The sequence below is a fragment of the Lathamus discolor genome, chromosome 6, assembly GCF_037157495.1.
Source record: "Lathamus discolor isolate bLatDis1 chromosome 6, bLatDis1.hap1, whole genome shotgun sequence".
NCBI lineage: Eukaryota > Metazoa > Chordata > Aves > Psittaciformes > Psittacidae > Lathamus > Lathamus discolor.
In genome coordinates, this window is record NC_088889.1 from 36,402,279 (window position 1) to 36,426,607 (window position 24,329).

The 24,329-nt window shown below is 41.9% G+C and overlaps 1 protein-coding gene across 10 annotated transcripts in view; it reads right to left on the minus strand.

Moving 5' to 3' along the window:
• Nucleotides 1-24,329, minus strand: part of NRXN3 (neurexin 3) — an 894,623-nt gene that overhangs the window by 765,638 nt on the left and 104,656 nt on the right. The window contains exon 1 of one of the 10 annotated variants that reach the window (XM_065685947.1): nucleotides 2,082-2,165. The exons of the other annotated variants lie outside the window; for them this stretch is intronic. The gene's annotated coding sequence lies outside the window, so the exon portion shown is untranslated. Of the gene's footprint in view, nucleotides 1-2,081; nucleotides 2,166-24,329 lie in introns of those variants that run through there. 10 annotated transcript variants of the gene reach the window in all.

Below are 24,329 nucleotides of genomic sequence, written 5' to 3' on the forward strand. Positions count from 1 at the left end.
AGAACTCCAGCCTGGGCAAACCCCCATGAACTCTACTAGGAGGTAATTCTGTCCTGGGCAGAAGGGTTGCCCTGGGAACCACTTCTAATGGCTATAATCCTCAACAACATTACAGAACAATGAACGATTTATGTTCCAAGTCACTTTCACATGTATCTGATGTTCCCTCAGAGGTTAGGGGAGGAGAAACTGTACATCAAATGTCACAGAAAATAAGTCAGCCAACACCTCTGAAGGACAAAAGAGGTGAACTATTTCCATCACCCTTCAAAAGAGCTGTCCAGAAACTGAATGCTGAAACCCTAATGAAAGCCCTCAGAAGCGGTCAAAGCAGCTCACCCAGATTCACGTTATTAAAACAAAGCAAGATAGTTTAGTAACAATCAAGCTGTTATTTTAAAGAGATGGTGACAGACTCCAGTCATAGCTTAACAGCAAATTACTGCATCCTCCATTAAGTAGTCCAAATCCCTTTGTTGCATTCCTCCTTTCTAGCCTTTGGGCAGGAAAAATGATACATCCAAACAGGTTTTTTCCAGTCTGATCACTCTTCACATCACCTGATTGAATCAGTGACACCACTAATCAAACCCTCGCACAAGGTCCTCTCATAATGTGCTCTCAACAGTCAAAACCAAACATTTGTTAAAAAAAAAAAAAGAGAGAGAAAAATCAAAACTAAAAACCCAACTCACAGAGCTTATTTGACTACTTAGATACATAAGAAATAGCGTACAAAGCTTTCTTCTATGCATGAAGCATCTTCCAAATATCACCAACAGCAATATTGATGTGTGGAAGCTTTGAGTCACATACAGTATTCATACTCCACAAACTGTAAAGTAGGAACACACAAGTCATCTCAATGTCATGAGTTGACTGAACTGACTACATTGATAAAACTTTATAAAAAGAATATTACACCTAACTTTAAGAAAATAATGGCAATAAGTTTTCAGAAGAAACAGCATTTTTGTGGTTGAAAAAGAACATTGTCTGCAAAATCATGGGAAACTATTATAATACAAAAGATTTAAGTGCTGAGCCACAGTCCCACAGTAAGAAGAGTAGTTTCCCAAATGCTTACTAGCTTTAAACCATTCTGGATAACGTTAGACTTTACAGAAATGGTGTCATTTATTGTCTCCTCAGGCCCCTCATTCTCAGTTATTGCATCTACATAATTTGTAATTGGAAGCAGAGAAGAATCACACTAATAACATCAGAAACTGTGTAGGTAAGAATCAATGGAGGACAACATCTCTCATCATGTTTAAGAGATGCAAAAAACAACATTAGCCCAAAACAAAGGTGAGGTGCACTCAACAGTCAGTGCTCTTTCAGAGCCAAACTCGGATTTTGCACATACTGTAGCAGGTTGGATCTTACCCCAAAAGCTCTTTCATCTCACTAGCAAGAACAAAGGAAGCATACGTTCCACCAGAGAACACCAAGTGCCCAGCATGAATCATGCCTTCTCTCTTATCTCCTGCTCTACACATTACCCTTCAAGTCTAAAGGCAAATGCTTGTTAAAAAGGTTCTCAAATTTAAGCCCAGAAGAGATCAAGGAGACTTGGCAATTCAATGAATGTTTGTCTTTTTGTCAAACCTGACTAATCTATTATTTCTCCGACCTCCAAAGCTCTTAATGAAAAGAGGAGGAAGAACTACTTTCTCTAAAGATACTGCACAACAGCTCTGGAGCAGCAGTTTCACCTCTCCTTGCTGCTGCCTGAGTCCTTGGACAATGCTCCTTGGGCTGGCTCCAGCAGAGGTGGCTCTGACCACCTGGACTGCAAACCATATCTAAATGGTCCAGAACCAGCCATCAAAAGCAACGTGGTTCTCCTGATGAATCTGGGCCACTGCGTTTCAAAGACACAGAGCAAAGAGAGGGAACAGGCATGACAGTCTGCATTTTTAACCAAATGCCCCCTAGGCTCCTGACCCTCAAACAGTTGACATGTACTAACAAATGGAAAATACACAAAGCAGTTTCCATATATCACGTTCACCTATCAGTGACAGAGCTAATAGTCTATTAGAAGCATGACTGCTTAACATTTCTGGAGTATTCACCTGTTAAATATACAGTTGAAGTTCATACCATCTGAACAAATGAAAATTCACTCAAATAAAAAGCTGTTTTGCTTCTCAAGCCTGGAAGACTCTTCTCCACTCAACAATATAGTGCTGTCCTTTCAAAAGAATCTCTATAGAGAGGAAAAAAGAAAAATCAGATCTATCACAGAAAAACTCCTATATAGTCCACATATCCAGCATAGACAATTTATTTAAACCTAGATTCATCAATAATATGACCCACAGATTCCCTACTGACTCTCTTTTTCTGAAGGGAAGCAGGAAACAGAAGGGTCTGAAGAAGAATCAGAACCTGTGGGCACCAATATCACACAAAATAGCTGAAAAATGCATGCCTAAAATCTTTTAGCTAAAATGCTTGGATGACAAAGTATTAGTGCCACAATAATAAAATGCACCAATAAGATGGCACGCCTACAAAAGATTATAGCATGCAGTTAGAAACATCATTTTTTTAAGTGCACACTAAAATTGATCTAAATGACAGACTACAGGTGTCGAAGTCAGAACCTGCATGCTTTATCCTCAACTTTGCCACTGTGCAACCTGAGGCACTTAATTAACCTTAGCTGTCTCCATCTGTACTACAAAGATAACAAAAATACAGGTTAAGTCCTTGAGACCTAAGCTCTACGAGTTTAATAAAACTTCTCTGCAAAACAAGAAGCATTGCACATCAATGAGGAGAAGCCACATGCCAATGCAGTGTATAGGGTGTCCTGGGCATCCTTCTCTCCACCTATTTTCCTTTGTTTGCTAAGTACAAACAACTGTACCAGCATCAGTGCATGATTCTGCATTCTCTGCCATTTGGAAGGAAACAATAAAGAGCATCAGTCTTACTGTGGCAATAAGTACTTACAGCTGTGCTTGTTATTTATGTTCTGATCAACTGACCAAAGAGACAAAAACACAATCCTGGGATAATATCTTGCTTAACCCTAAATGAAATATAGTTTTGTTTTACACTTCCTTAAAAATAAATTTCCTTAAAAACTAAGGCTCCATTTTTAAAATAAAAGCATGAAACATGTTTATTTTGAAAGGAATGCTGAATAAATCAATTTTAAAAAATAATTTGCCTGAAAATTTGATTTATTCATATAAATTCACAATTTGTTTTGGTTGAACAAAGTATACTTTTTTCTTTTTGCTTCTCTGAACAGTTTTGCTACTGTCACTCCCAGCTCCAGAAGATGCAGAAAAACCAAAGTGTTGCTACTAATTTTGTCACAAGCTCAGATACCATGATGATGTGCTGGGCATAAGTACGCCTCTACATTCCTCACCGCTGAGAATGGGTGAGGACAATTCCCATTCCTGCTGTATTTACTTTCTTGTATGGTGTTGTGTTTTTTTTCCCTCTGTACTTCTTCTAGTTTACTTATTTTCCTGGTGCCTCATTCTAAAATATAAAGATGCCAGTCCCTGAACATACCACTCAAACAACCTGGTTCCTTACAGACTGAACATTCATCAGAGTGCAAACTCACTGGAGAAAGCACATCACAACACCATGAACATAAACCACAAGATTTAGCATATTCACCAGCCCTGCTCTCATAGAGGTATCTCTACTGCTGGGTTCTTACCTGGCCTCTCTGCCCTTCTGTACAGAACACACAAGTACAGCACGGTCACACCATGCAGGTGAACAGCTAACTCTTAATTCACCAGCTTTTTATCTTATGCACTCTGATGAACAAAGTGCGGTTGCTTTATACAGACTATGAGATTCACACCGAGAGAAAGAAAATTGGAAAGTGCACTCAGAAGAAAAGCACATCTAAGGAGCCCAGCAGGAGGGGAAATTCCTGCTGCCCTTGAAGGGCACTATAAAATGCTGGAAGCTCGCAGTGGAACTGGAAGGACAGGAGCAGAAAGGCAGAACGGCAAGAGCTGTCTGCGTGTGCGCTTGTGCATGCACACGCGCTTGTGTTAGCAGCAGCCTTCCAGCAGGCGTCACACTTGCTGTTGAGCCGGAAGCCCTTTGGGCATCCTTCCAGCGGATAAGCGTGAGTAGAAAAATAGTTAATGCTAATCACTGTAATAACACAATAATGATCCACAAAATTATCCTTTTCAGTACCAGCGAGCGGTATGAAAAGCCATGCCCATGGGAAACGGGAGATGCGAAGGAAGGTGAAAATCGAAAGTGAGGTGGAAGAGAAATGCAGAAAGGGGCAGAACAGCACCTGGGACCGGTATCGCAGAGACTGCGGGAATGGCAGGTCCTTGCAGCTTTAGTATTATTGGAGAGTGTGTACGTATACACAGTTTGATACTGCCACAGTATCAAACACACTGCCAAACACTGCTGCTGCCTTTCACTTATGCTCGCTGTGAGACATCGTTAAGACCATTTATGGAAGTACCAGTATCCAAACCCTATTTGAGGCACGACTTTTCTTCTCAAAACAAAGCCACAGGCAAGGGACTGTTACAAGCTGGAAGAGCACCTTCAGCCAGCAATTATTTAGAGGCAAAAATGTGTGCATTTGTATGCAATGAGGAACAGGCTAGGCTTCTGCTATGTCTATACAGGAGCAAGCTCATGTGTGATTACCAGAGCAGTGGGTGAGTATATGCAGGTATAAGCAGTACAGTTGCACAGCACATCACTGTGGAAAGGCACATTAAGTGAACAATATATATGCACAGAGAGGAGATGTACCCTTTGTTACAGCATGAAACAGCAGGCATTAGTGTGAGGACATTTACAAAACAAGGAGAAACACACAAAACCAACTTGGGGTGTCTGTGCATGCATATGTGTAAAATATGGGAGAATTAACATCCTTGTACACCTTACAGTGCTCATATGAGGACAGGAATGAAATGCATCTCCCCCACGTAACTTCAAGGCATCCACACATGAAGACTTACACATGCATGCACGTACACAGAGAAATGAATACATGTCTCAACCAGGCATAAATACAGCAGTGAGTGCACACAATCTTGGGGTTTAAGCATACACACCCATGGTGCATGAGGCTGCAAGCGAGGGGGAAGTGTACCAAGTGCCGGCATTGTGTGCGGGACGAGAGGGAGAACGTGCCAGTGTGTGTGGCGCATGCTCCAACTTCACCCTGGGCTTTTTTCCCTTCCTGCTTTAGTTTTTTTTTCTGCGGCAAAACAGACTCCATGTCTACAGGGAAGGTGCTTAATGAGTCAAATCCAGTCTCTTGACTGCCTTATCAGTTGTGGACAGGCCTGTTTCTGACAGCTGACCTTTCCCACTGCACGCCGCTGAAAAACCCATACACCACAAACAATTAACACAATGCTGAAAACATAAAGCTGAAGGAAGGGAAGACTGTAGACCATTACAGACAGCACTACAGACATAAGAGAGGGAGCGATACACATAAAAGTGACAGACAGCGGCTATACAAGGGTTTGATTCTACCTTATTTTGCCATGCACACACTTTATTACCTCCTTTACAGCTCAGCTGTAACAAAGCTATGTGCAAAAACAAGGCCCGCGTAAAGCAAGAAAGAAAGCAGAGGACAGGGAACACTCTCATGAGGCATATAATGGCATTAAACCCATGCACAAATAAATACACGTCTGTATAAATATATGCAAAGCTGACAGAAGAAGCAAAGTTCCTTACTTGAAAACAAAAGCATACAGACCAGAGGAGGTGAGAAGTACCACCCTGCTATCCTATACCTCTGCTGTTGTGGGACTAGCTCCTAACAGCACACAGATAAATAGATTCATTAAAAGAAGTAATAAACTGAATACACCCGAGTTAAGAACCTCAAAAATAATAAAACCTATAAAATAACCTCTTGTGATACTGACAAGAAGGCTTATCCCACAGGGAGTACAACTCCAGTTCCATCCAGGTAAGCAGCAGACTGCTTCTCTTGAGAGGCAAAACCACCTAAACATAAGCTGGGTGGTCAAGTCAGTTGTCCAAAAGATTTTCTGGCCAAGAAAGGCTCAGAGAATATCTGAACATTCTCAGCTCTGCTGCCAGCTCCTTGCAAGACTTGGGCAAACTACACACATTGCATTTTCTGAAGTCCCTCTTCACTAGCATGATTTTCTGGAAAGCTGCATGCCACCAGCATGCTTGAAGATCAAGACCAATGTAGCTCAAGTTTCAAGAGCAAATCCCTAGGCACACAGAATGCACATACTAATTTGAAAAACCAGATGTCAATCTTTTGCACAGTAGTCTCCCTGTAAGTGCAAAAGACAGCACAGTGCGTGTTATCAAATGTTTGGGTTTTTACTATTACAGCATTGCAATAACAGATTCTAAGAGAGACATGCATTTCCATTTTAGTAACTCCCTTTATGTAGGGAATAAGAGCTAGACGCACTGAGGAAAAGTTCACAGAATAAGAGTTTGCCAGAAGCTCCACAAGTTGTCTGGACACAGCATCTAATTCATCTAGGCACTTGAGGAAAACTAAGCATGCTTTTGAAGATTTTACAATCCAGACAAGACTGAGAAACAGGAATAGCTTAAGAGGTACGGAAAGTCAGCTGAGGTCAGACAGTGGCGGAAGCTCAAGAGCAGTGCATCTCTATCTGGTAAAGATGCTGATTAACAGAAAAGGTACTTAGGCAAAAGTATTCCGGCTAATCACTGGAACCATACAAGACCTCTTCAAACCCCACAAACCCAAAAAGATTTTGAAAGTAAATATTTCACTGTGGTGGAGGATTTTTTTGTATTCAACTCTGAAAATGTTACATCATTACTGTAATTGTTTTTTTGCTATGTCCATGTGGTCTTCTGGTATACATATATTATATGCATTTATTTCAATGCAGTAAAAATTTATGCTTAGTATATACTGTAAATCTCATAAAATAGTTATCAGTTCACCTATTTTCAAAAATTTCTGAAATTATCTATGTTACTTGGAAAAGTAGATCACAGCTATTCTAGCAGTTCATTCAAAATTAGTAACTTCTTATCATTAATGAAATGACTTTCATATCTTTACGTGACAGCACCAAGAATAAGCCCAGCTGTTTTCATTAGTTTAAGCTACTGAGTAGCACAATCCTATTAAAGCCTTATACAAGTTATTAACACTGGATAGCAACTAAAAGCAATAAAAAGCAACAGCCAGATCAGTGCTTCTCTTCAGTACTATAAGCCAAACCCTGAATCCACTGGCCTTGTTAAAAATTAGGAGTAATTTTATGGTAATCAGTGCAGGTATACTGATGGATGTAAGACAGCGATCATGGTGGTATCTGCATTCATGTTAGTTTTCCTAAGCCTGTTGCTAGAAGGTCAGAACTGATGTAATTCTTACTCTTACAAGCAATGCACAGCTGCTGTAAAAATGACTTCTCAAACCTCCCTGCAGGAAATGTGACACAGCCCTTGTGTTACAACCACTGTTGAAAAATGTGTGTTTCTATTCGAGCTCAGAAAGGTGCTGCCATTATTTTCCTGGCGATGAGTTCACCCTGGAGGCCCTTGATTTTTGCGGGTTTGGGGTTGGTTTCTGTTTAAACAGCAAAATCACTTTTTCTTATCTAAACACCCGGGGCATTTGTATCTTCTATGACTATTTTCCAGCCTCTGTTTTACCAATGTGATGTCCCTCTTCAAGCTGTTCCCCACCCTTTAACAACTCCATTAACCAACTACCACTCATGTCTTGCCATTTTGGAACTGAAAGCTGGTCAGTTTTCGTAAGGAGGGATAGCAATTTCAGTCAAGACCCACAGGGCAAAGCCTTATGAATTCTTGTACATGGCCAGGGTGAGGGATCATTAAAGCCCCTACTATGTAGAAAGGATGTGTGGTTTTAAAATACAAGAAAACTCTGAAAATGGACATGGCCAAGGTAAGCTCTAGACCCTCCAGGATAATTGCCTCTTAGCAGCTATCTGGTCAAATGTGCTCAGTTACAATGCAAATAAGTAGGGTTTTCTTTTCCTTGTAACTGCTATAGGTCTGCCACTATCTTGTGGAGTCACAGACAAACTGATATCTTTCTGCACGCTGTCTTTAGCAACAGAATTTTGGCAGACCAAGTTCTGCTCATACCTTCACAATGCCTTGGTCACTTATGAGGCTGCTGAAGGAAGACTGCTGGCAGAATTTGGTCTTGATGTTGTAATTTTAGAAACGATTCTGATAATACATATGTCAGAAAAATAAGAGGGTGGAAATTAGATATAATTATATTAATTTATATCACTGATCTGTATGTACGTATACATGCAGTTTTATCCTTACACTCAGGCAATTGGGCTAAAAAAAAATAAGGAAGCTCTATTAAAATTTTTTTCCCAATTTTGCACAAGTTTTTCTTGCTTATTTTGTTTGCCCGCAAACAAAAGGAGATTGCATAATTTAACTACCCTAGGAGGACAAAGGAGCAAGGGAACTCACTGCAAATAGTACATACCAATACTGAAAGGTTTTGTACAGTTACCTGCTGACTTACAAGATTAAACTTCCCCATCTGCATGCAGCCCAGGGAGGATCACAGTTGCCCCTGCTGCTATCTATACACATTCTGGAGCATCACTTTCCTCTTTCTTCATCCTACAAGTGATTAGCTAGATTTCAAACTTTAGCAGTCTTCTTGGCTTGACCACACTGTGGTCAAGAAGAAAAACCTCACCAGCAACATCTCCTCAAATGGCCACTACAATGAATGCCAGGGATTTTTAAAAAAGTTCTCAAATTGCAGAGTTATTAGCAGACAAATGCTAGTGGTGACATTAAGATTTCATAGCATAGAGTAGAACAAGCTTGTTGGCCCTGAAGATTCTGTTTCTCAAGGGGTGGGGGGGTGAATTAAGAACTCATTTTCAAGCTCTTACAGAGAACTGTAGCAACTCCATGAAGTACCTTTAGTCCTAGGTGATTCTAGTATGGTTTGTAAGTATGTGCTGCAACTGCTTTATTTGGCACAATTGAGGCTGCCAGGCCCCAAAAGACAAAAATGATCCTGACGGGAACTGTAATTGTAAGCCAATTACAATTTCTGATAGCCATGCAAGTGCTAGTCAGAACAGACTATGATGAAGGGCATGGGCAGTGTGGCCAGTCCTGCTTATCCTTCAAGGCGCTGCAGCCCTGCAGGCATACTAGCCTTCAGAGTCCACCTGAGCCTGCTTGTCCACCTCTATGAAACAGAAATTGCTGATAAATAGAGGTCTTTCTAGAGCAAACTATCTTGTGCATATAGCTCTGCATCAACATTGTATAACTACTGAGGACTAAAATCCAGTTGGATACATGATCCAAAAATAAATTAACAGCAATGGCAGACTTGGCTTTTGCACATCAAGCAGTGACCCTTTCCAAGATGCTCAACACACACGTTTCTGTGCAACAGGCAGGTGTGTAGAATACATCATACCAGTTACTTCATGGTGGCTGCTCACACGCATTGCCCTACCCTTCAGTAAATGCAAGGCAGTTCACACCTCAATGTGAATATGCTAGGTTAGCTTGCTTTCCTTTACAAGTTGTTTTGGAATAGGTAAATTTATAGAATCATAGAATAGTTAGGGTTGGAAAGGACCTCAAGATCATCTAGTTCCAACCCCCCTGCCATGGCCAGGGACACCTCACACTAAACCATCCTACACAAGGCCTGTCCTGTCCCCTTGTCCTGTCACTACAGTCCCTGACGAAGAGTCCCTCCCCAGCATCCCTATAGGCCCCCTTCAGATACTGGAAGGCTGCTATGAGGTCTCCACGCAGCCTTCTCTTCTCCAGGCTGAACAGCCCCAACTTCCTCAGCCTGTCTTCATACGGGAGGTGCTCCAGTCCCCTGATCATCCTCGTGGCCCTCCTCTGGACTTGTTCCAGCAGTTCCATGTCCTTTTTATGTTGAGGACACCAGAACTGCACACAGCCTAGCTTGCCTCAGAGCGACTTGTTATTATGGCAGTAGCTTGAGTCAACTACCTCCTTTCCATCACCAGCCACCCAGTATTATTGTAAATGCTTTCAGCATTCAGGTTTTTCACTAAGATGTTCTGGGACTCTTCCCAAGCTCCCAGAGTAGTGTTAAAGATGCACATACTGTTTCCCAGGTTGAACACCAGATGTCAACATCTCCAGCCCTCTTTCACCCCTTTGGTTACATCTTCTGTGAATCACTAACTCATAAACACAATCCATAACCTGTAACACCTGAGTTTATCAGTTATTTTCATACTGCTGCATCTGCCTGCCTGAGCTGTTAAGCTTCCACTGGGATCAATCTACATCCTTGATAAAGGAATGTTTGTTTGCTAACTGCTTCATATTGATGTGTTTACAGTGAACACCGGCACAAGGAGGAATAACAGATTAGGGACCAGTTCAAGCAAGTTATTTTTATAACACATACAATATGCATATGGTTACAAACAGACTTCATGGCTTTATTTCAATGGGCAGAACCACAACAGGAAGAACTATTTTTTACTTTTTTTTTTTAACCATCTGGCATTGCACCATAGTAATCATCTTTAAAAACAGATATGTGGGAAGTAACTCATACTTGGTGTTCCTCCTTGATTCTAAATAAGTCAAAATGCCCTTGTAAAGGGGCCAATAGAAGCTCAGATTATGAAATCAACAGATGACCACGAGAAAGTATGTTCAGCATTCTCATTGCGAACTAATTTGCTAAATTTTACTAAGAACCTTCTGAAGGTCTCTAACTTTGCCTTCTGCTCACCATGCGTTTCTGTGGTCCACTCAGTGCAATGGGTTGCCCACTCTCGAGCAACCACATGGCTGTGTGGGAGCAAATCACTGGATAAACAAGTTATAAATGATCTATACATGACAAACCTGTATCACAAAACAATCAGTGCAACCCACTCATTGATTATCATAGCAGAAGACAGCAACTGAATGAACTATGGGCATTAAATTCCTCTCCAGAGCAACCTTCTGAAGCAGGCAAGGTTCTGATGTACTCCCATTAGCCATCTGTATGGCATTTCAATCAAAGATGATTCTCCCAGCTTCAGACTCATCTCCTGCATCTAAGTGTTTTCTATTTAGGTTGTTAATGATGGATAGGGAGCATGAAAAACAAAAGGTGAAAGGGACAGAAGAAAAGGATGGTGATGGAAGACATTTTAAAAGGCCAAAATGAGCCTGCCTTATCCTCCTAAAGATAAGGCCAGAAGAAGGGCTCCCTGCAGAAGACAGATTCTCTGTTGTTTTCATATATGAATATGCAACTTTACATTTGCAAGCACACACACAGCTAGAGACTCCTCTCTCTAATGGAGTACATGGTGGCTCCAGGGCAGTCTTCATTAAATTGGCATTACGGTCATGCTGTGTGGGAGCACACAGTATGTTCAGCAAGACAGGTATCCACAGACATGCAAAGATCCTATGTATACAGAGGTACAGTCATTACAAATGCATGACAAAGTTGGATTTGTACCTGTACATGTGATATGTAAGCAGAAGCAAATAAATACATGCGTGATGACATACATGCACATTGGCTGTGTGTATGTACAAGTACTTTTGTACATGCATGTGCAACAGTGGCTGTGTATTTACACGGGCTGGGCAAGGTTCCTCTCTCTCTCTTTTCTTCATTGAAAGAGAAAAGGCTGTCAGCAATTTCCTTCTGTCAACAGCTGGGAGATGCTTTTCTGCAGTTAGCTGCAATTTGTTTCAATTTTGTGTATTAATCATAGCCTGCTCCTGATGGTATTCTTCATTTAAAAAAAAAAAAAAAAAATCAGGGCTTTTCTTTTTAACAACCCATTTCCTCTCTCACGATAGCATTTAATGACTGCAGGTTTGTTGGGGGTGGGGGCTGGGATGGGGAGAAAAAGGAAAAGAAAACCCCAGATGCTTCCATTTTTGCTTGTTTCACTAGTAAGCACCACGGCTCAAGAAGCTGGCAGGGCATGCAGTTGAAATAGGGGTCAGTGCACTGGTACTTCAATTGTGGAGAGATTGCTCTGAACACGGTTTACATCTAAAAATCTAGCTTCAGAGGGGTGGATGGAATGACATCAGTTAAGGATTTTTAGACTCCAATTTGCTTCCTTTGAAACCTAAAAGAGAAAATCCACTAAGCTCCTTGGAAATCAGTTTCCCACTGTTTTAATATCTTACAACAGGGATCAATTCTATGGATGCTGGGAAAAATAGTGCAACACTGGGAAACCCATAGCCACCTAGGAGCTACTCCCAGAGTCTACTGGAACACAATCAAAGTATCAGTGAGGAGAAACGGTATTTTACCAATCAACTGCACATCAAGCGGTAGGGTGTTTCAAAGTTGCCTGGTTCATGTGTGAGTTCCAATGAGACTTCTGAGGAACATGCTATAAATCCTCATCAAAGTGGTAAATAAAAAGAAAATCAGGTACTTGAATAAGCTCCTTTGCAGAGATACGATGACAAAGACATAAGCCAAAAGAAGGCTTATTCTTACTAGGAGGACCTTAAAGTCTGCATCTCTGGAGACATTTAAAAGCTGGCTGGACACGTTCCTGTTTAACCTGCTGTAGGTGGCCCTGTCTCGGCAGGGGGTTTGAACAAGATAATCCCCAGAAGTCCCTTCCGAACCCTAATGATTCTGTGAGCTTTCCTTCTTTCTCATCACCTCCTTTCCTCTGCCATTTATTATTTTACCTGCTATTGCAGAAAAGATTCCTCCCACACTCATTTGTCATTAACCACAGCAAGGATTTGAATAACTAGCTTGAATAACTTTGGAATCATTGTACAGATTTTAGTCAGAGACGTAAACGTTTCTAGGAAACTGCCAAGATCCAAGCAATGAGTGCTTACTCCACAGCCCTGGAATTTTAGACCAGAAATTATCCAAGTGCCAAAAAATTAGATGATTTGCAAGACAGGTCTATGTATTTTATCAAAGGTTGGGTTAGAAGAACCCTATGCTAGAATAACAAGAGCCTGTAAGATTGGTACTGCTTAAAACTGCATCACATTGACTCCTTGAAAATTTGCTTTCTAAGAATCAGCTTAGCTGGATTTGCTGGCTCCATCACACTTAGCAAAAAGAAGAATGATCCAGCTGTAGAGTGCATAGGGTATAATGCGTCTAAATACTTCGCACAGAGATTTTAGGCCTACTCTTACCCTAAGATTTAATGGCACAGATATATTGGTTGGGTGTACGAGAAGAAAAATAATCCAAAATCTCCTGTAATCACCATATCAACAATTACAAACCTGTGAGTGCAAATGTCTTTATACTGGCAGAAAATACAACTTTGCTGGTATGATTTCTTTTGATAAGAGACCAAACACACTGGCAAAAGAATTTATAAAGGATCTATATTCAATAAGCTTTTTGCATGCCTAGGTCAATAAAGGCCTCCAGGCTCCAGCAAGGCCTTGCACAGGTTCTGCATCATTCAGGTTTTTCAGGACACCAACATCAGGCAAGGATGAAGTGATGTGATCCTGGACATAGCTACAATGTTAGCTGTAGTAAGTAGGGACTTGGGACGATGTCGGAGCCCTGACACATTGTGCAATTAAGAATGCACACTGCACAGATGGTGCACATTCTGTGGGAGAAGATGATGCTACAGCTCCCCTACCCTACCCATCAAGTGTATGTCTGGACACTGACAATCGCCAAAGGTCACTCTCATAGATGGACCTACACCCAGATGACTAGACATCTGTGAGGATTTCGTGTTTCTTTGCATGAAGATGCAGAGGGAATAGGCTGTGCTGAAAAGAGCCCGTATCAACTGCATCTGCACTGACAACCCTTTGCTATGTCAGAGTACCTTTGAGTCAAAGCAGTGAGTTTCCCAGGCCTCGATTCATTCCAGCTAAAAGGTAGGTACCTGAAAGTTCATCACTTAGTTCAAAGCTATATCTGAAGAGGGACAGGTCTTAGAGAGGACCACTTGCTATCATCAGTGCCCCTGGTTCTGTGACATTTCAGATTTGCACAAGTAGGACATTTAGAATAATTAACCCCACAGCAATCACAAAGTTGTGAAAAAGTGAGTTCTGGAAAACATGATCCACAACCCAGATGCAAGTTACCCAACCTCCAGATAATCTGTGGCCAGTTGTGAATGAAGCACAGTAACTCTGGCACCAGAAGAAGCAGGAGTACATCCCTTTCATTAGCACTTTCTTTTACATTTCCACAAAAAACTTTCATTACATTGTGTTGTACTTGTCAAGTTAAAACACAGCCCGCAGAAATATGTTGGCAGAAGCCTCATCAAGCAAATTTCATCCTTACTTAGACTCATATTGACATGTGCGCATAGTCAGATGAGAGAAGTAGGTTTAAACTAGAAAGAAAACAATGTCTGGAAGGAGCAAAAAGCTTGGAGCTTCAGAGTTCTCCGGCTTCAGACACAGCACACTTCAACACTAGGAACAAGAAATACAGTGTAATGTAAGAGTTAGAGAACAGGATAGAGGAGTTAAGAGAGAAAAGAGATGGGGAAAGGAGAAAAACAAGGAAAGCAGCAAGGAAAGAAACAGCAGGGAAAAAAGAAAGGGCAAGTGCAGAAACAGGCAGAGAAGGGAAACAAGAAGGAAAGGAAAAGCAGAGGGATTGACAGAAAGTGATAGACAGAAGGGGAGAGAAATCTCTGCTGGTACAGTAACAAATAAATCCCTGCAGCATGACAGGCGTCTGCTGAAGCATTTCATTTCCCTGCAGCATAATGGTGTGTTATTGCCCATTATCTGTTCTGTCAGTGCCAGAGTCGATATTAAATGAGGGGCAGCTGCATTTAGCTGCCATTTTTCAGCTGTCTCCCCGTTACCATGGAGACCCGCCTGTTTTCTGCTGAGCCTGGCCGCGAGCAGAGAGGTGCGCGCACGGGGGGAGGCAGCCAGCGCCGCAGAGCGGCGGGAGCTAGGGCAGACTGAAACTGTGGAGGAACGCAAGCAAGGGGAGGGCAGGTACCTCGCACCCCGGCAGGCCCTACAGCCGCCATCTCAGACACCCTGTTAGTATGCAGAGGCGGTGACAGCCGAGCATCTGCACAGTGCTTTGACTTTCACAAGTTCCAGCAACTGCCCCTTCACGTCCCTGCCCTTCTCCTTTCCCCACACCCTTCTGCCCCGTAACAATTACAGCAACCCTCCTCTCCTCTCTAGTACCTCTGCAGCAGTGTCTATAATGCTATATGAACCAACGATGAACTAAGCATCTCAAAGACCACGGAGCAGATTGAGAAGCATTAATATCCTTAAAATACCAATCAGGAACCTGAGGCACAATAAAACATGGTTTGTCCCTCTCTTCCAAGATCTATACAGCAAGCTGCTGGCATACACAGGTGCCAAGACCTAGAAAACTTTATTCAACATTTTCCTGCTTTAAGTATGAGGATGTTCCCTACAGGGAAGTGAGTGGGAGACAGCTACACAGGGAACTGGAATGAAATGAAAGACATCCTGTTTCCTTTTCTTGGCTTCTTAATAAAAGGCTTCCTTAGGGGAAAAATGCACTGGGCTCTCCCTTCGCCATTTATTTATTGGTGGCAACACCAACCACTGCATCTAGCAGACCCTTGTGTTTGATCTTCAACACTTGCTTTAGCCTCACCAGCAGCAGTGATTGGCAGAGCCATTCTCCCATTCTCCAGCGGCATCCCAGTCACACCAGTACAAGGAAAGTTGCCTGCTTGAAGTGCTGCCTATGCTTAGCACAGGAGCTGTCTGGTTCCAACTGGAGTGTCTTCAATCTACCCACACTAACTGTAAGATGCTTATCTCTCCTTGAGGGCCTTGTCTTTCTTAGTAGCTTGTGAAAGTTTAGAAACACTGGAGAGACTAACATCTTGAAAATCAAACTGTTAGACTATACCTAAATTAACAAATTAAATGGAGCCTGTTCACACTCCCAGATTTTTAAACATAGTAGTCTGCAACTTTAAACTATTAGAACAGTCTCTGACATGATTTTTCTCACTCTAACTAGCACTCTTCCAAGTAATTCCTGAGCACGGCTCAGAAGTTAGGATTCGCCCTTTACCATTCCCAGGATCCATTTTGAGAGTCAAGTCCTCATCTCCTAGTAGGTATGCATCCATACCTTGACATTTTGTTAGTCTGATGCTTTCACATGTAAAGTAACTGCATCAGTTTGCGACTTCAGAAATCTGTCAAAAAACTTTTAAAAGTAGATTGTAAAGAAATTCCTCAAGTGGCACAATGCTGTTGATATTTTCCATCACATCTGCTACCCTCCACATCTACAGTGTAGTTATCTAGCATCTTCACACATCTTTTCTTATCTTGCTTACTAATGGTTTCTTTGGAATGTCTTATTGTACCATGCTTTTAAAAAGTAAATCTGCCCATATTGCTTATATGCTAACCCTTCCCTTAGCTTCACTCCACTCTCACAACCTTTTTTGCATTGGAATATGGAACTATCTTAAGCACTACATTGAGCACCAGACTGCCATTCAACTTGCAGGATCTTGTTTTTTCTCTGGGGGATGCCTAAGTTCACAGCGTCTGATGAAAGCTGTCTTTGTAGTCCAAGGGAATTTTGCAACAGTAGTGGAAGCAAAGAGCTGATTTAGATGACTGAAAATATTAATGCTAATGTATTTATTAGCCTGTTAGGTCAATGGCACTAGACTGGGGTTCAACCAGTCAAGGAAGAGAAAGTGAAGAAAGAAATTTGCTCTGAGATTAAAGAGGAGATTTTGTTTTAATGCAGCCTCTGGTCAGCAAAAGATTGTGACAAGAATATTGACAGACTGATCTTTGAAACAAATGGGAAAGCAAGAGGGAAATTGTGCTGCAGTGCTCTTGCAAACAACCTTGTGGCCATTTCAAGGAGTTTCTAGATTTGTGCTGCCTGTGATTAAACTCAGTTTATACAGTACAAGTAAGTTGGTTCCAGGACATGCTAAACTTTCCCATTCAAGTTAAGGAATACCTTCGGAAGAGCAAGGGAATTTGCAATGAATTCCTTTAACCACATTCCCCACACCAAACAACTCATCAGCTAAGAAACAAAACAAGGCAACAAAGCTGTAAAAGGAGCCCAACTGCTAGATGATACAGACAGATCATAGCTATTCAGCAACAGTTTTTAATCAAAAGTATTGATTTCTAACATCCTAGGGATGTTACATAGAAAGCTTTCTGGCAGACAAAGCTAGCACTTAAGTTTGTATTTCTCTGCACGTTTATTTTCCCTACTCTTTTGTCCCAAAAATTTACCATAGCCATCATCTTCCTTTATACAGTCTACTGCCTTAAATATAGTTAGTGAAAAATAGGTATGTCATGTTTGGGTCTATTTATTTGCATGCATGTACTACAAGGCAACATAGCTGAGGATCAAACCTATATTCCATATGTCACCAAACCCACTGGTATTTTACTGGCCATGCTTGTTGACTACAAAGTAAGAATTCACTGAAGGGTAGTCACATCCAAGATGACCAGCATCCAAGGAAACCTGTATCTTTAAACCTTGTGTTTGCCTACTGCCTACCTCAAAACTCTTTGAAGACTTTCCCCTGCATCAGAACCAGGCTCAACTGCCTGTTCAATATGCATTTTTCCATTATTCATGGAATAATATTGAGGCCTATAACAATTTAGTCCCTCGTCCCCAGATAAACCACATCTGAAAGCAAATATGGGTGACTTCATTTGTTCAAAGTGATTTAAAACATATCCAAATATCCAGTGGAAAAAGTAAGATAAATGGCATTCAACACAGTCCTTTGCAGAACGGCATGCCTTAATTTGCCTTAATTTGTGTCTACAGCACACCAGCATAGTGCTAAGACAACAACTCCTTTACTGTCATCACCCTCTATGCCATTCTTTGATGGCACAGTCAGAGCTGCACCTTTAGCTGTAGCATCAAGGGACTGGCGATCCAGGTGATGGCATTCCTAAATCTGAATCCTACTACTGATGGGCAAGTGATGTACATCATGCAGCCAACAGCAGCTGTTTTTCTGCATCTCAAAATACAATGCAACTTTGAATATTCAAATACTCGAAATACCATAATTAAGCTATCTGAGCTTCTGCATCAGAATGCAAGCCCACAGGGCAGACATTTCAGAAGGTCAGAGCCCAGTATCACAATCACAATCTATAAAAACTTGGCCTCAGTTTTCACTATTCAGGAACAGATTCATACCTCAGTGTCCCTGGTCCTGAGCACTTCTCATGCCTTGCCTGTTTAAAGATCATTAAGCCATTCTACTGCAGAGCTAGGAAAGAAGATTGGGTCCTCCAGATGCAAGCCTTTGGCACTGAAGCCTTTCCTATTCCATAATGTCCCAGAAAGGAATATTATGCTTTGCAGAGTACTAAAACAGTCACAAGGAAGCAGAAGTGAGCTTTCATGTCACAACAGACTTTATTAGCATAATTCCTAATTGTGACTGTTTAGAAGCCCCATAAGAGCAAGAATAATTATGTTTAACAGGCAGAGTGATAAAGAGAAGAGATTAGTCAATTCTCCACCCCAGCCCTCGCTCTCAGACTGCTACAAAATCCTTTTCCTTTCCTCTGCTGTTGAGGAACAGTACAAGGGAATGTATTCCACAGAAAACAGTGGCCATTTCTAGTGTCCCTAGGAACCTTCTACTTGTGATCTCTTAACCCTAACTGCCCTAAGTGTGACCTTGTACAAACATCTGAGTGGCAGCATAAAACGAAGTTTAGAACCTCACTAGAATACAGCCTATAAAAAGAGGCAAGATGCAACTAAACTGAGGAATAGAGAAACCTAGAATTGCAGTATGTTCCAGAACTGCACACTGTGAAAAGAACCCATCATTTAGTTACAAGCTTACAATACATTTCCACCAGGATCAGTAAGAACGTAGGAGACAAAGTGCCTTTTCAAGAGTAATCAATCACTTCCTATCCTTCACCAGTGATCTGAAGTATATATCGAAACTGAGCCCTTGTGGTGCAAAACCGGTCAGAGTCTATTCTTGGGGGTGCTGCAGAGACTGGATGTCATGGTTTAAACCCAACCACAAACCTCGTTCACTCACTCCCCCCCTTCTTGCCCTCCCCCTGCTCCTGGAGGGACGGAGAGGAGAATCGAAAAGAATGCAACTCCCACGGGTTGAGATAAGAACAGTTTAGTAACGAAGATACAACACAAATCACTACTGCTACCACCAATAATAATAGTGCTAAAGGAAACAAGAGGAAAGAATACAACACCTCAGCACCAGCTGACTGATAACTCGCCCCACTCCCCCCAGCCGAGCACCAACCGATACCTCGTCCAACCCTGCAGTCCCAGCCCTTCAGAGGTAACTCCCCGTTACATCCTGGGCATGACGTGCTGTGGTATGGAATACCTCTTTGGTCAGTTTGGGTCAGGTGTCCTGTCTCTGCTTCCTCCCTGCTTCCCCTCCTCCCTGGCAGAGCATGAGGCTCAGAAAGTCCTTGGCCAGACCAAACATTTGAGCAGCAACTGAAAACATCGGCGTTATCAGCACTGTTCCCAGGCCAAAAAATCAAAACACAGCACTGCACTAGCTACTAAGAAGGATAAAAACGACTGCTGCTGCTGAACCCAGGACACTGGAGCACAAAAAAATTTCTCCTGTTGTGGTTGGACAGGACAGGCTTGCAATGGGGACTTGCAAACAGCTCAGTTCTAAGAGGGCTTATGGACAGAGGGAGCTCTTCTTTCCTCAACTTAATTCAGTCATTATAAAGACAGCGGTCCTTGAAACATGGTTCTTTATGGATAGAGAGGCCTGTTTGGGATACTACTGACTTAATACAAAACAGGAAACCACACAGGAAACTCGGCAAGGGGGGTCTGTCTTGGTAAGAAAAGGCTTTCTAGCAAGGACAGCAAGTCAGGGCTCTGAATACACTAGTACATTGGGCTGGGGGCTGCCCCCTCCTGCCTTGCTCACTCCCCAGCCTGTCTAGCTCCATCTCTGGAGGCAGCAGGATGTGTCCTGGCCTGCAAGGCCCCTGCAGCCAGCTCCCAATCCCCAACAAGATCACAGGCCCCGTGATGCCTTGACACAGCATAAGATTTTTACATGCCAACTGGTGTCAACCACAGCAAAGCGAGAGCTGCTCTCCCAACAAATGCAAAATGATGCAGCTATTCCAGCTAGCAGGCTTCAGAGTACCTTTTTAATATGCATTAGCCATTGTTATTACAGTCTGGGGACAGCTGAACCATTTCACTCCTTTCCTTCTGTCCTTTAACTCCTCCAAATCTTAAAAGAACGTTTGTTTTCAAGCTGACTTGTCAATTTAACTTCATCCACTCCCACAATTATCTGCAGTTGCAGGTTCAGACCAGGTCCAGAACTGTCACCACAACACAAGAAAAAAGCTTCTCTCCATTTAAACTGCATTTTACATAACCAGGAGATTAAAACAGCCAGAGACTCTGGGGTTTAATTCAAACTCAGACTCTCAGGTGCGATTCTGTTTTGCTGCAGGTATTTCAATCCCCATTAGAGAGAGAAGAGGAACAAAATCTTACATGGTTTCATACGAATTTCTTTTGATTTTTATAGGTGGTGAAAGAGCTATATTAATAGCACAGCAGGGGCTAAACTGAATCCAAAGACCTGGAAAAATAAAATATTCTCAGTATCCATTATTTCAGTACTTGTGAATTCCAACAGGATGAGACTTTTGTACGCTTATTATGGAAGAGTTAAAAACCAGGCATAGATTAAAATAGATAAACCTCTCTATTTACAGTAAATCAAACAAATATGTAAAAGGCATTACCCTTGGAGTCCTCAAGAGATTCTAATGTACTGGAATAAAAAGTAGGCATACCCAATTTAAATGCTCAAAATAAAACTGGGCAAGATGTTTGCCATCTGATATGCAACCACCAGAGACAGACCCATCTGACACTGAGAGCGGAGAGCTCTGAAGGCCTGAGCCATGAATCCAAATCTCAGACACCTGAGTTTTCACAAGATGTCTGTCATTTCTTACCTTAAATCCTAACCTTAAATACCTTGATATCTGGACATGGTTAAGTCACTTTACCACCTCTTAAAATAAAGAGTCTGGTACTGAGCCATTTAAAAAAGTGTTGTAGGGTAAATTGTCCATAACATTTGCAAAGCAGTAATACTGCCACTTGGTTTTGATCAGTATTAAACAAAAACTCTTCAGGAACCACACACCCACTTGTCAGGATCTAAATCCCGGAAATTAGATCAAGTCTCACAACAAAACAGAAAAATTAGTCTTCTCGGTACCTCTCCCGTTCCACTCCTGACTCTCCATCACTGGAGCAAATGAGCCTTGTCTAAGCTAATTTAAAAAAATTAGGAGTCCTTCAATCGACTGATCAAGATAGAATCAAAGAAATATGGAGGAAGAGATTTCCTTGAACTAAAACCAAAAGATCCAAATGTGCTAAGAATAAAGGGCTTCTCACTTTTAGCATGATGAGCCCCTGACGACCTTACAAATTTGGGGTGAAGAGTACATAGGACTTCACAGATGATGTCCTACACCAGCTTGCAGTGCTAAGCAGACACCGTCTACAGGCTCAGAGGCATTGAATATTTTACAAAGAGGGGTCATGATCACATGATAGATTTTGTGGGTATTTCAGTTTTCAATTTGTACAACCGTCAACTCCGACTTTATTTTGTATCAGAAATGAGTAGGTCACCACTGTCCTAAGACAGCACTGTGACATTCTGAGAAAGCAAAGGGAGACCCCACACAGCTTAAACAGGAGGAAGTGGGACTAGAGGCAAAGCTTTGGTCGCACTGGGTTGAAGAGGCAGTGATCCATGAACACACCTTTCTCTCCTGAAACTCAGGAGCAGCTGATCTGCTCAGGTCTCCCAAAGACATTGGGTACTTGTACTGGTTTAGCCAAAACGCAAGGATGATCAAAGAGCAGAACTTTGATTGTTGCTCTTCTGCATGCATCCTCATGGGATAGGGCTAGAGTACCCTGCTTAAGGCACTGCCCCATGACTGACCCTTTCACACTGCTCCTGCAGCTGCAACAAACATCCCCACAGCCTTTGCAGATCACCTTGTGCAGGAGACATTGGCTGACAGATCATGACCAGTCAAATAGTCCTCCTTATAGGGCTCTGCAGCACACAAAAGAGTTAGGGAAGAATCTTATCCTCACAGGCCAGCAGTCCCCACTCTTGTGTTAGGAACAACCGGCACCCAAGCACTGAGCAAGAAAAAGGTTTTGGTAAAGGCTTCAGCCTCTCAGGAACTGGTCTCACAGCCCCCAACTTGTTTCACACAAGTTATAAATTTCATAGAGAACCTGCCATTTGAATGTCAAATGCAGCAGCAAGTCTTGGAACACTGGACAGACCACTGTGTTTAGTCTGGCAAAGGGAAGGGCATATCCTCTACTGATGTCTTGTAGCTATAGTAATTTTAGTTCCTTTATGAGCCATACAAAGGGATAACAAGGCCTAACCCTGCTATACAGCCATAAATAAATCAATAAATATGATGCCCAGTGAAAAGCACAGTTTTGATACAATTATGCTGACAGCTGACTGAGAAATCGTGGTCTACTTCTATATCAGGAATCCAGTCAGTGATACAAGATTATCTGGAGAAAAAAAAAAAATTAAAAATTAATTAAGGAAGACCAACAACAAGCAATGGAAATGTTTTTTTCTACAATGGCTCCCTTTCTGGGACTCTGGGTAAAACAATCCTGAACTGTTGTGGTCTTTTTGATTAAACAAAGTCTCCACCATGAGAGGAACCATTTTTCAACTTCTTAATTGTTTCTGTACGAAGACATACCCAGATCTCTAACAGCAGTATAAATTCTGCTTATTTGTGATGACTTGTCTACAACCTATACATAAATCAGGGCTTATTTGCTAAAAGAGATACATCAATAATTTCAAATCAACGAATTTTAACAACATTGCAATTCTTCTGTCAGCAGAAAGATGGAGTGGCAAAATATAATGAACAAAGCATCCAACTCCCCCATTCCCTCTGCTCCAGCTGGAGTGGTGTGGCTTGAAGCTATTGAAGAGATAGCCATGATCAAGTGGGAATGGTTCCCTTCTGGGGTCTGAATCAGGCTTTTGCCATGGACAAATCATTTCAGCTTTTAATTCGGTCTCTCCTTTTGTAAAAGGGGCCTAATAGGACTCACTTATCTACTTCAGTAGGATGCTTCCAGGATTAAAATTGATGCATCCCTGCTGAAGTAATGTGCTGTAATTACCTTGTTAATGTGCTCTCTCTTGGACTGAATGAAAATGACTTAGCTGTGTGTCACAGGTCCCACACCGATGGCTGCCTCGGCCCCTGGGCAAGCTCAGACAATTGGACGATGATCCCTCAAGCCGGTTGCTCTTGTGAAGCTCAAGTGAAAAGAAAATGGCAGCCTTGCAGCCAAGGGATGCAGCAAGTATGCTCTGCTTGACAAAGCAGACTCAAAGCCACTAATTATGTGGAAGACTGCTCCTTTACAGAACAGTGGGAGACACGGGCTATTTTCTACCTACATTTGGGTGAAAAAAGCAAAACAAAACCCCAAAACTTGTTTAAATCCCTCTTTTCACTGAACTAGATCCTTTCCTGATGAAAGCAGTCAGGCATCCTTCCCACTTTTAAACCAATCTGTAATATGGTTTATGCCATAATATAAACAGCCATAAATCTGTAATCCCTGCCTGCACGCCAACCATTTTTTACCCTCCTGTGTGATTCTTCCCTGTTAAGCATCCCTTTTTCCTGAGCTACTTTAACTTCCATAAACAAGAATAACACAAAGAAATTATGCAAAACTGAGGAGAAAGGTCTAAGATTTTCTCTATTTCTGAGGTAAGTAGCTGTAAGTATCTATTACAGATCTATCCTGGCAGCTGCAAGTCCATCTCTACTATGCAGAGATATGCAAAGCCCTGTCTATTCCTGCAAACAGAAACAAGTGAGGCTTGCAGACAGGATACATCTTGGTCCCTGCATCTCTATTTGCACTGCATTGCATTACCTCACTTCCAGCCAATCCAGCCGTTGCATGCTTCAGCACTCTCCTCTCGCTTAGCACGTACCCACTGCCGGAGTAGCTGATTGCTATGGCAAACATGGGGGAGTTCAGAAAATTATGTATGGCCAGCAGCTGGCATTTGTAGAAACAAATAAAACCAGCACAACTTAAAAAGGGGTACACAAGAGCTTGAAATAGTATCTCCTGCATCAAAATTTAACATAACACAGAGCAACAACTCTCACATACTGAATAGTAGAAAGTTATGTCCTGATAAATAGGT